This window comes from Ursus americanus, chromosome 5 (assembly GCF_024610735.1).
Source record: "Ursus americanus isolate L20-20 chromosome 5, mUrsAme1.1.p, whole genome shotgun sequence".
In the NCBI taxonomy this organism is placed as follows: domain Eukaryota; kingdom Metazoa; phylum Chordata; class Mammalia; order Carnivora; family Ursidae; genus Ursus; species Ursus americanus.
The window spans coordinates 78,866,171-78,880,379 of NC_142131.1; positions in this window are offsets into that span (position 1 = coordinate 78,866,171).

Here is a 14,209-nt window from a genome sequence, read left to right on the forward strand (position 1 = left end):
GAGCGGGCAGGACTTAAATAATCTCTGGCCTCTGCTCCACCCTCACAGGAATCTGGCCAATAGTAAGAAGCAGCTATCACATTACAGAACTCTGCATTTGCAAAAACAGAAAGTGAAATCAGAGTTCTGAGGGCTCTTTTTCCAAGAAACACAGCATTGCCAGGAAGTGAAACTGAAAGTCACCGTGGCTATTGAGAGAGAATGTTTCGGCATCATGAGTGAGAGGAAGGCACAGGATCCCAGGCAGAGGGCTTCTCAGTGACATCTGAGAGGTCACACTAACCAGGGTACAGGCTCCAGGCCAGACAGAATCTGAATCCAGATTCAGAGAACACAGGCCTGCGTCTTGGGAAAATGACACTAGTGGCCCCCCTGTTAACCATGAACAGCCCACACTCTGTGGGGAGTGAAGCCTTAAAAGAGTGTATCTAGTCCTTGTCCCTGGTTCCTGGCACAGAGCTTCAAAAACCCTGGGAATTTCCTGACTTTTGGTTGCTGACTTTGTTATGCTAATGAAGTGATTGCTGGAAGGATCCTAGTTAGCTTCAGGTCAGTGGTTGGTCACCAGGAAGACCAACCATGTGAGTAGAGGGTGGAGACTTTTGTCCCGCTGGACTTCTGGGGAGGAAAAGAGAGGTGGAGTTTGAGCTCAGTCAAGCAGCCAATGATCTGATCAATCATGTCTATGTAATGAAACCCCAACCAAAACCCTGGACACCAAGGCTCAAGTTGGCTTCTTGGTTGATGTTTGCATTGATATTCTGGGAGGGTGCTATGCTCTGATTGCATGGCGAGAGGCACAGAAGCTGTGTACTCCCTCCCAGACCTCACCCTATGTGTATTCTTTTAAATAAAACTGTACGTGTAAGTATAACACATTCCTGACTCATTAAATCATTCTAATCAATTAGCAAGCCTGAGGGGGTTACAGGACCCCTCTAATTTGCAGATAGTTGGAGATCCATGTGACCTAGGGAATCCCCCCAAGTACAGCTAGTGTCGGAAGTGAGAGTCTTCTCAAGGACTGAGCCCTGAAACCTGGGGAGTCTTTGCTAACTCTGGGTGGTTAGTGCAGGAACTGAAAGGCAGTATAACCAGTTGGGGTGGAAACTGAGTATGGAGCAAGCCTGAGTCCTGCGGAGACATATTCTGGCTTTAATTTTTTTGGCTTTTTGTTTTTTTTGTGGGTTTTTTTCCCATTTATTTCGTGAAAAGAAATTAACTACGTAGTTTATAAACCAAGAGCTATTAGATGTATACTATGGATACAATGGCCAGAGGGCACCCTGTCATCTTTACAGGTCCTTTTAATGAACATTGAAGAAATATGCACATCTATTATCTCCTCTTTACAAAATGGCAGCATCCCTACACAATGTCCTGCACCCCGGGTTCTTCATTTGCTATTTGGTAATTGTTCTAGATAAGCACACTCAAAGCTCCTCCTGTTAAAAATATTTGTATTAATGTCTTTTCAAACAAACATCTGGTAAGACAAATAGCTTAAGAAATAAGACCTATGTGAACTCAATAAAGCTGTCGTTCTAAAAAAGAAGGAAAAAAAATGGGACACCCCATCAGCCCAGTAAACACTCGGATCCCTGCAAATAGCAGCTCTTTCCTCCAACCTGGAATTTATATCCCCCACACACCAGTTTTTGATTGAAGAATAATTAACATAAAATATTATATTAGTTTTAGGTGCACAATATTGTTTCAACAACTCTATACATTACTCAAAGCTCTCCACAGACGTGCAGTCACCATCCATCACCATACAGCATTGTTACTATACAATTGACTATCTTCCCTATGTTGTACTATTCACCTCTGTGACTTATTTACTTTATAACTGGAAGTTTGTGCCTCTTAATTTCCTTTATTTATTTTATCTTCCCCTCCCCCCCACCCACCTCCCCTCTGGCAACTACCAGTTTGTTCTCTGTATTTAATAGTCTGTTTTGTTCTCATTTGTTTGCTTGTTCAAATTTCACATATAAGTAAAATTGTATAGTATTTGTATTTCTCTTTCTGACTTTTTCTCACTTAGTATAATACCTTTGAAGTGATCCATGTTGTTGCAAATGGCAAGCTCTCATTTTTTATGGCTGAGTAACCCATTGTGTATGTATATACATACATATATGTACATATACACACTTCATCTTCTGTATCTATTCGTCTGTCAATGCACACTTACATTGCTTCCATGTCTTGACTATAGTAAATAATGCTGCTATAAACTTAGAGCTGCAGATATCTTTTTGAATTAGTGTTTTTGTTTTCTTTGGTTAAATGCACAGTAGTGGAATTACTAGATTTTATCTTTTACTAGATTTCATCTTGTTATGTATTTTTAATCTTTTAATGAAATGCATACAGTTTTCCACAGTGGTTGCGCCAATTTACATTCTCATGACAGTGCATGGTAGTTCCCTTCATTCCACATCCTCACCGACGCTTGGTATTTTTTGTCTTTTTAATACTAGCCATTAATACTGGCATTCTGACTGGCATATCACACTGTGGTTTTGATTTGCATTTCCCTGATAATTAGTAATGTTGATCATCTTTTCATATGTATTGATCATCTGCATGCTTTTGTTTGGGAATTTCTTGGGGGGAAGTAATGTCTGCTCAGGTCATCTGCCCATTTTTAAATCAGATTTTTTTGGTATTGAGTTATATAAGTTCTTTACACCTCTTCTATAATAATCCCTTACCAAATATATTATTGTACAAATATCTTCCCATTTATGGGTTGCCTTCTGTTTTGTGTATAGTTTCCTTCCCTGTGTAAAAGCTTTATATTTTTTTGTAGTCACAATAATTTATTTTTGCTTTTGTTTACACTGCCTGGAGAGACATATTCATAAATATGCTGCTGAGGGAAACATGCAAGAGATTACTGCATATATTTTTTTAAGAGTTTTATGGTTTCACAAAACAGGATCATATGGGAAGGGAGGGAAAAATAAAATAAGATGAAATCAATGATGGAGACAAACCATAGAGACTATATTTTTAAATAAATTTTATTATTTTTAAACTTTTTAAATTTTTAAAAATTCTTAAAATATTTTATTTATTTATTTGACAAAGAGAGAGAGAGTGCACAAGCAGGGGGAGAGGCAGGCAGAAGGAGAGAGAGAAGCAGACTCCCCGAGGAGAAGAGAACCCCACACCAGGCTCAATCCCTGGACCTTGGAACCATGACCTGGCTGAAGGCAGATACTTAATGGACAGAGCCACCCAGATGCCCCTTTTTAAAATTTTTAAAAAGATTTTATTTATTTATTTGAGAGAGAGAGCACAAGCAGGGGTGGGGACAGAGGGAAAGGGAGAAGCAGACTCCCCAGCGAGCAGGGAGCCAAACACGGGGCTTGATCCAGGACCCTGAGATCATGATCCAATCAAAGGCAGACGTTCAACTGACTGAGCCAACCAGGTGCCCCAACTGTAAGAGACTCAACTAGGAAACAAACAGAGGGTTGCTGGAGGGGACGTGGGTGGGGGGATGGAGTAACTGAGTGATGGGCATCAAGGAGGGCACAAGATGTAATGAGCACTGGGTGTTTCATGCAACTGATGAATAACTGAACTCTACCTCTGAAACTAATAATACACCATGTGTTAATTAACTGAATTTAAATAAAATAAAGTTAAATTTAAAACAAAAACAAAAACCAGTGAATTGTACATTTAACTGTGACTGGGGGTTGAATTAAGGAGGGATTAGCAAGTAATAGGGAAAGAATTCGAAAGAACAAAGAAAAATAGTTTTATGGTTTTAGGTCTCACATTTAAGTTGTTAATCCATTTTGAGTTTATTTTGGGGTATGTTGTAAAAAGTGGTCCAGCTTCATTCTTTTACATGTAGCTGTCCAGTTTTCCTAAAACCATTTGTTGAAAAAACTGCTTTTTCCCTTTGCATATTCTTATCTTCTTTCTTATACATTAATTGACCATATACGTTTAGATTTATTTCTGGGGTTTCAGTTCTGTTCCATTGATCTTGTGTATATTTTCATCCCAATACAATACTTTTTAAATTACTACCAGTTTGAAGTATCACAGGAAATCTGAAATTATGACACGACACCACCAGCTTTGTTGTTCTTTCTCAAGATTGCTTTGGCTATTTAGGGTCTTTTGTGGTTCCACACTAATTTCAGGATTACTTGTTCCAGTTCTGTGAAAAATGTTGTTGGTATTTTGTTAGGGATTGCAATAAATCTGTATAGTGCTCTGCTTTGTATGAACATTTCAACAGTATTTGTTCTTCCAATGCATGACATGGAATATCTCTCCATCTGTTTGTGTCATCTTCAGTCTTTCATCAAGGTTTTATAGTTTTCATGGTGCAGATCTTTCACTGCTTTGGTTAAGTTTATTCCCAGGTAGATTATATTTTTAGTGCAACAGTAAATGGGATTGTTTCTATACTTTCTCTTTCTGCTGCTTTATTACTAGTTTATAAGAATGCAATGGATTTCTGCACATTGATTTTGCATCCTGTGACATTACTGATTTCATTGATCAGTTCTAGGAGGTTTTTGTTGGAGTCTTCAGGCTTTTCTCAATATAGTTTCGTGTCATCTGCAAATAGTGAAACTTTTACTTCTTCGTTTAACTTGGATGCATTTTATTCCTTTTTCTTGTCTGATTGCTGTGGCTAGGACTTGTAATACTATCTTGAATAAACATAGTGAGAGTGAACATCCTTGTCTTGTTCCTGATCTTAGGGGAAAGGCTCTCAGTTTTTCACCATTGAGTGTGATGTTCACTGTAGGTTTTTCATACATGGGCTTTATTATGTTGAGGTTTGTTCCTTCTAAACCTGCTTTGTAGAGGATTTTTATTTTTTATTTTTTTAATTAAAAAAAACTTTTATTATGTTATGTTAGTCACCCTATAGTACATCATTAGTTTTTGATGCAGCGTTCCATGATTCATTGTTTGTGTATAACAGCCAGTGCTCCATGCAATACTTGCCCTCCTTAATACCCATCACCAAGCTAACCCATCCCCCACCCCCCAGAAACCCTCAGTTTGTTTTCCAGAGTCCATAGTCTCTCATGGTTCACCTCCTCCTCTGATGTTTTCCCCTTCATTTTTCCCTTCCTTCTCCTAATGTCCTCCCTGCTATTTCTTATGTTCTGTATGTAAGTGAAACCATATGATAATTGTCTTTCTCTGCTTGACTTATTTCACTTAGCATAATCTCCTCCAGTTGTAGAGGGTTTTAAAAATGAATGGATGATGTACTTTGTCATTGTTTTTTCTGCATTTGAAAGGATCATATGGTTTTTATTCTTTCTCTTTTTCATGTGTTATACCATGTTGATTGATTTTTTTGAATGATTTGCATATATTGAACCACATTTGCATCTGGGAATAAATCCCACTTGGTGGTGCTGGATGATATTTTAATGTATTGTTGGATTTGGCTTGCTAATATTTTGTGAGGCATTTTGCATCTGTGTTCATCAGAGATTTTAGCCTGCAATTCTCTCTCCCTCTCTCTCTTTCTTAGTGACTTTATCTGATTTTGGTATCAGGGTAATGTTGGCTTTATAGAATGATTCTGGAAGTTTTCCTTCCTATTCTATCTTTTGGAATGGTTTGATAAAAATGGGAACGTACTCTTCTGTAAATGTGTGCTAAAATTAATTTGGGAAGCCATTTGGCCCTGACATTTGTTTGTTGGGAGTATTTTGATTAGTGATTCAATTTCATTGCTGATAATCAGTCATTCAGATTTTTTGTTTCTTCCTGACTGAGTTTTGGGAGGTTACATGTTTCTAGGAATTTATCCATTTCTTCTATATTATCCAATTACTTGGCAAATAATTTTTCATAATATCCTCTTATAATCATTTGTATTTCTGTTGTGTCACTTTCTATTTATCCTCTTTCATTTCTTATTTTGTTTATGTGAGCTCACTTCTCTCTCTCTTTTGCTCTCTCTTTTTTGATGAGTCTGGTAGAGGCTTATCAATTTTGTTGATCTTTCCAAAGGACCTGCTCCTGGTTTCATTGCTCTTTTCTATTGGTTCTGTAGTTTCATTTCATTTATTCCTGCTGTAATCTATATTATTTCCTTCCTTCTACTGTTTTAGAGCTTTATTTGTTCTTTTTCTATGTCTTCTAAGTGTAAGGTTAGGTTGTTTATTTGAGATTTTTCTTGCTTCTTGAGGTAAGCCTGTATTGGTATAAACTTAAGTGTTAGAACTGCTTTTTCTGCATCCCAAAGATTTTGAACCACTGTGTATTATTTTCAAGTGTCTCTATGTATTTTTTTAATTTCCTGTTTCATTTCTTGGCTAACCCACTCATTGTGTAGTAACAAGTTATTCAGCCCCCGTGTACTTGTGCTCTTTCCAGATTTTTTCTTGTGGTTGACTTCTAGTTTCATAGCATTGTGATCTGAAAAGGTGCATGATATGACTTAGATCTTTTGAAACTTGTTGAGTCTTGTTTTGTGGCCTAATATGTGATCTAATCTGGGAAATATTCCATGTACACTGGGAAAGAATGTGTATTCTGGTGTTTTAGGATAGAATGTTCTGGATATATCTCTTAAATCTATCTGGTCCCATTTGTCATTCACAGCTATGGTTTCCTTGTTGATATTCTCTTTTGATGATCTGTCTGGTGAGGTAAATGGGGTATTAAAGTCCCCTATTATTATTGTATTGCTATTGATTACTTGCTTTATGTTTGTTTTCAGCTGCTTTATGTATTTGGGTTCTGCCATGTTAATTGCATAAATATTTACAATTCTTATATGTTTGTGTTGAATTCTTTTGTCTATTATTATTATATAATATTCTTCTTTGTCTCTTATTACAGTCTTTGTTTCAAAGTCTATTTTGTCTGATATAAGTACTGCTATATATAGCACCTTTCTTTTTGGATCCATTTTCATGACAGATGTTTCTCCATCCCTCACTATTAATCTCTATATGTATTTAGGTATGAAATGAGTCTCTTGTAGGCACTCTATAGATAAGTCTTGCTTTTTTATCCACTGTGTTGCCCTATGTCTAGTGATGGGAAGATTTGTTCATTTACATTCACAGTAACTAATGAAACTAGGAGGAAGGTTTTTGAAAAGAAAATTCACAAGTATGTGCATATTAAACAACATGTTCCTAAACAACAAATGGGCCAACAAAAACTCAAAAGGGAAATGAAAAATATCTGGAACAAACATAATGAACACACACATATCAAAATGTATGTGTTGCAGAAAAAGCAGTTCAAAGGGACATTTAGAGTGATAACTTTCTCCATTAGGAAAAAAGAAATATCTCAAAAAAAAAATCCTAACTTTACACATCAAAGAAATAGAAAAAGAAGAAAAAACTAAGCCGAAAGCAAACAGAAGGAAGGAAACCACCACCAGAAAAGAAATAAATGAGTTAAAGACAAGAAAGACAATAGAAAATATTGATGAAGGTAAGAGCTAGTTTTCAAAAAAAGACACAAAATTGACAAATCTTAAGCTAGATTGAGAAAAAAAGATAAGGCACACATAAATAAATTGGAAACAACTGATTAACAAAAATACAAAGGATTTTATATGCCCCAAAATGGGGTATTTTCTAGAAGAAATGGTTAAATTCCTGGAAACATACACCTATCAAGACCTATAAAAAAATCTAAACAAACAGATAATGATGAAAGAGATTGAATCTGTAATCAAGACTCTCAATAAAGAATAGTCTACCAAATATTTAAAGAACTAATGCCAACTTTTCTCAATCTCTTCTAAAACTTTGAATAGCAGGGAGCATGTCCAAACTCATTGTACAAAGCTAGAAATACCTTTGGACTAGAACCAGACAGCAACACTAGAAGAAAAATAAAATTACATGCTGGCATCCTTAATGAGTATAGACACAAATTTTTTCACCAAAACACTAGAAAACCAAACAAAACAGCATATCAAAAGGATCACACATTAGGATCAAGTGGGATTTATCCATGGAATGCAAGCATAACTTCAATATGAGCAAATCAATGTACATAATACACTGCATAAATAGAATAAAGGATAAAAATCGTATGGTCATCTCAGTGGCAGCAGAAAAAGCATTTGACAAAATTAAATGTCTTTTCATGATAAAAGTGTTAAACAAATTAAGTACAGAAGGAAGATAACTCAACATAAAAAAAGCCAAAAATGAGAAGCCTGTAGCTAACCTCATACTGAGCAGAGAAAAGCAGAAATCTTTTGATCTAAGAGCAAGAACAAGACAAGGATGCTTACTCACACCAATTCTATTCAAATAGTATTGGAAGTTCAACCCATAGCAATCAGGGAAGAAGAAGAAGATATAAAAAGCATCCAAATCACAAAGAAAGAAGTAAACCCTAAAGATTTCACCAAAAACTGTTAGAACAAATAAACAAATTTAGTAAAGTTTCAAGATACCAAATGAGTATATAAAAATCTGTTGCATTTAAGTACACTAAAAATGAATTACTTCAAACACAAATTAAGAACACAATCCCTAATATAACTATATCAAAAAAATTAATGAATACCATCCTTAGATGACTAGATGAATGGATACAGAACACACACACACACACACACACACACACACAGGAATATTACTCAGCCATAAAAAAATGAGATCTTGACATTTGAATCAACATTGCTGTACTATGGGGTAAAATTCTAAAGCCAGGCTGAGAAAGACAAACACCATATGATTTCACTTATATAGAATTAAGCAAGCAAAACAAAGAAACAAAGAAAAAAGAAATTTAAAAAAGAAAGACCTTAAAACACAGAAAGCAAACTCTTGGTAGCCAGAGGGGAGTTGGATTCAGTGACTGGTAAAATAGATAAAGAAAATTAGAAGGATACTTAAAGTGATGAGTATTGAGAAATGTATAGACTTGTTCACTCATCATACTGGACACTTGAAACTAATATAACACTATGCTAATGATACATCAATAAAAAATATCATATATCTGTAATAGTAACAAAAGTTATTTGGTTGCTTTAAAAAAAAAAAAGAATAAAAGAATAAAATACCTAGGAATAAATTTAACCAAGAAGGTGGAAGACCTGTGCACTGAAAACTTTAAGACATTGACATAAGAAAGTGAAGAAGACACAAACAAATTTAAGATACTCTGTGCTCATGGAGTGGAAAGAAATGATATTGTTAAAATGACCATACTCCCCAAAGTAGTCTACAGGTTCAATTCAATCCCTCCAATTTTCACAGAAGCAGAACAAATGATAGTAAGATCTGTATGGAACCGTAAAAGAACAGACTAGTCAAAGAATCTCAACAGAACAAATTGGAAGCTTCATGATTCTTCATTTCATACTATATCACAAAGCTATAGTAATCAAAACAATATGTTACTGGCATAACAGCAGGTACATACACCTATGGAACATCATGGTGTACACAGAAATAAATCCAAGAATATATGGTCAATTTATCACAAAGAATGGGAAAATATACAATGGGGTAAGGATGATCTCTTTAATAAATGGTATTGGGTAAATAAGAGAGACACATGCAAAAAAGTGAAACTAGACTATTATACCACAAAAAAATCTAATTCAAAATGGATCAAAGACTGGAGTTTAAGATGTAAAACCATAAAAGTCCAAGAAGAAAACGTATGTGGTAACCTCCCTGATATCAATTTTGGCCATGATTTTTTGGATCGAACTCCAAAAACAAGGCAACATAAGCAAAAGTGAACGAGTGGGATTACATCAAATTAAAAAGCATCTGCACAGGGGTGGAGTTAAGATGGCAGAGGAGTAGGAGTCCCCTTTTTCAGCTGGTCCCCTTAGTTGAGCTGTATAGGTACCAGACCATCCTGAAAACCCATGGAATCAGCTTGAGACATAGGAAGATACATCTGGATCTCTACAAATGAACATCTCCAGCCCTGAGTATTGAGGTACGAAGCGGGGAGCCATGAATCCGTGCACAGATATTGGAAGATAAATGGAAGGGGGAGGGAGCCTCCGAGCTTGGGCACCAGGAAATGGTAGCCACCTGCACTGGGGAGCAGGCCAGACTCGTGGACTGGCACCCTTGAGAGAGCAGACTGAAACCCTGAGCCTGGGAACGCGTGTGAGACCAGACTGAAATCCGGAGCTCCAGAGCGCTCACTGGAACAGGTCTGATACCAGGAGCTCAGAAGCACATGCGCAAACAGACTGAAAACCGGCACTCCAGAGTGCACACGAACCACACTGAAACAGAGAGCTCGGGAGCGCATGCAGGGGTGGCTGGCAGCTGGCAGTGATAGAAACACAAAGGACAGAGATGTGCCAGCCCTGGAAGTAAGGGCTGGGATGCTGGCTGTGGGGTGCACAACCCGGGACACTGCAGGGATTTTAGCAGCACCAACACAAACAGAGTTAAAGAGGCCAGGAGAGCTCAGTGGAGAGCAGATGGCGATCGCTCTGTTCTGAGACACAGGCTAGGATTTGGCCACTGCTGCTCTGACTCTCAGAAGAGCCACAGAAAACCGCCAGGGAAAGCCGACAGAGAACAAAAGCCTGGAAATACCAGCTCACATTGTGCCAAACCCCATCCCCCCTGGCAGGGGACAGGGAGATTCTACCCAAACAGGGTTGCCTGAGTGTCAGTGCAGCAGGCCCCTCCCCCAGAAGGCAGACTGAAAAATCAAGAAGCCCACATCCCTAAGGTCCCTATAAAACAAGTGCACAATGCCTGGGTCCTGGTCAATGGTTTGGACTCTGGGCAACCCCGCAACCTCTTCTCATCAGAATGACAAGAAGGAGAAATCCCCCTCAGCAAGGAAAAGATAATGAGTCTGTGGCCTCTGCCACAGAACTGATGGATATGGACATAGCCAAATTATCAGAAACGGAGCTCAGAGTAACAATGGTCAAGATGATGTGTAGATTTGAAAAAAATATTAATGAAAATATTAACGAAAATATAGAATCTCTAAGGGCGGAAACGAGAGTGAATCTGGCAGAAATTAAAAATGCTATGAATCAAATGCAGTCAAAAGTAGATGCTCTGGCGGCCTGGGTAAATGAGGCAGAAGAATTAATTAGTGAATTGGAGGATGGGTTGGTAGAAGAGAAAGCTAAAACAGAAATGTGGCTCAAATAAATCCAATCTCAAGAATGTAGGTTACTGGAGATTACTGACTCAATGAAATGTTCCAATGTCAGAATCATCAGCATCCCTGAGGGAGTGGAGAAAGAGAGAGGTTTAGAAGAAATATATGAAGAAATTGTAGCTGAAAACGTCCCCAGTCTAGCAAAGGAAACAAGCATTAGTGTCCAAGAGGCAGAGAGGACCCCTCCCAAATTCAACCATGACAAACCTATGCCACGTCAGGTTATAGTGCAATTCACAAATATTAGATCCAAGGATACAGTACTGAAAGTGGCCAGGGCAAAGAAATTTCTCATGTACAAAGGCAAAATTACTAGGATAACATCAGACCTGTCTACACAGACCTGGAATGAGAGAAAGGGTGGGGGGGGGGCATTTTTAAAACTCTTTCAGAGAAAAACATGCAGCCAAGGATCCTTTATCCAGCAAGGCTGTCATTCAGAATTGATGGAGAGACGAGGACCTTCCTGAATTGCTAGACACTGACAAATTTCATGACCACAAAACCAGCCCTACAGGAGATATTAAGGGGGTCCTATAAAAGTAAAAAGGCCCCATGAGTGATTCAGAACAGAAAGTCGCAATCTATAGAAACAAACTCTTTACAGGCAACATGACATCATTAAAATCATATCTCTCAATAATCACTCTCAATGTGAATGGCCTCAATGTGAATGCCTCATGATTGCAGATTTGATAAAAAGACATGACCGATCCATTTGCTCTCTGCAAGAGACTCATTTTTGAACCTAAAGAAACATCCAGACTGAAAGTGAAGGTGGGGGGTGGAATGAACAAATTAACCCCTGTGTTTCCTGGAGAGAAGATTTGTGATGACAATTTCTCTCTTCCAAGTTAATTTACCTGTGTTGTGCCTCCTAATAATTCCAGTGTCTCCATGGAGCACTTTCACTATACCACACTTCTTTTATGTAAATGTTAATTGCCTTCATTTAGGACTTGTATCCCCAGAAGGTCCCTGAGTGAGTAGTCAATTCCCAAAGTGAGGGTAAATGGAAATATTTTGGAGAGATTTGCCATAGGTCAGAAAGCTAGAAAGCTGCACAACCACACTCTTTCTTCACCCTCAGACGAATATGCACCTGTACCCACACAGCATCTCCACTCAATTCAATCAGACACCTCAAGTCTCACAATTCTGTTTCTGAGCTCTTGATTCTTGACTCCTCTGCTTCACCCTTACCCCCAGGGCTACTCTACTAGAGCTTTCCCCATCTCCTTAAATGGCATTTCTCTTCACTCAGTTGCTCAGGACAAACCCAGCATGTGATTCTTATATCCTCCCTCTGGTATCTTATCTAGCAAGTCAACAAACCCACAAGGTCTGTCTTCAAAATACATCCTGAATGCAGTCTCTTCTCACACCCTATGTCTCTCTCATTCTTGACCAATCCACGACCATCTCTCACATGAACAACTAAATAAGCACCTTTTGGTGCATTAGATCTGGCCCATTGACCACCATAATAATCTACCTGCCAAACTCCTTCCAATGATTAAATAAGTTCGTGCCCTTCCTTTGGTGGTTTCCATCATAGTTAAAATAAATTCTGAAGCAAATACCATGCGCTCCAGTGTCCTACATCACTTGGTCCCTGATTACTTGAAGCCTTCCTTTCCTACCACTCTCCATTTTTCACACTACGGCACCCCAGTGCCCACCAGGTAGTCAATGGACATGGCAAGCTCCTTGCATTTTCATGGACTTAACATTTACTGTTCCCTCCACCTGGGACACCCCGCCTCCATATATGCACATTTTGTGTCTCTGCTCAACTACCAGGTCTTCAGAGAGGACTTCCCTAAGCACCAATTTGAAATATCCTCCTTTTCTACATATTCTTCTTTTTTCTTCTTCATAGCACCAGTACAACCTGACTCTGTCACCTTTCACTTTCTCCAGTTTCTTCTATTTCTCCCCTATGAAGTAAATCCAATGTGGACAGGGACTTGGTTCTTTTTATTCCCTGCAATATCTGTAAACTCATTTGGAAATGAGCTGAGGGCTGCTGAAGGAGCTCTAGATCTTCACATGTTGTGACTATTTAATTAATGCTGAATGAACAAGTGAGAAAGTAAATGAGAACAACTGGATTGTGTGTCAAAGCCCTTGACCATAACATCTCACCATACTGCCTGTTGGTAAGCTTTCTATTCTTCATTGTGTAGAGTAGCAACCTTTCTTCTTACCTTTTTCTCAGATTAGCACACAGTTGGTTTTGTTGTTGCTGTTTTCATTAATAAAGTCTTATTGTTCTGGGGGAAGCATCTAACCTGTGTAGCATCTGAGCTGAGGTCAAGGTATCAGGTACATTGTGATCCAGATGGGAACCTTCAAATGTGGATAGAGGTGCAACTGGGACTTTGGTTTGAATACCCAAAGAAAAAGTCACAAAGAGCAAGTGACAAAAGGAGAGTCTGGACCAATCCCCCTTTCCTCATGACCCACCTTTTAGACTTTTGGCAAGTGACTAAATAATCTGGGCTGCATTTGAAAAAAGTAGGTGATAAATGTGCCACACCTCAACTTGCTGTGAGGGTCAAATATGATAGAAGTAACTTGGTCCACAATTAGCTTTCAATAAAAGTTCTCTGTCATTACAATTATGCAGGAGAAAAGGCATCCCAACAAAGATCACTAAAATTTATCTCCCTCTTTCTTGATGACATTCCCCTGAAAGTGATCTCATTTGTCCCTTGCTTTGTTGACTTAGAGCTGCTAGAGTAGGAGAGAGAAGCCCAGCTGACCTGGGAGCTGGACTTTTCACATCACCTGCTCCAACAATGTCCTACTTCAGAGAATCAATATGTCATCTCACAGCCCCTGAGCTGGACAGAAATTAGGACACGGACTGTATTACCACTGACCCAGCTGGTAAGAAAACTATAAGATACCTTCAGACAGGAGCATGGAAAATCAAGGGTGAGGGGTTTCCCTTTCTTAACAACACCATCCTCCTGGTGATCTGAGTCACTACCTCCAAATTTATGTCAGGAAAGGGAGTTTTGCATTCACGGGGAAGTCACAGGGGGTA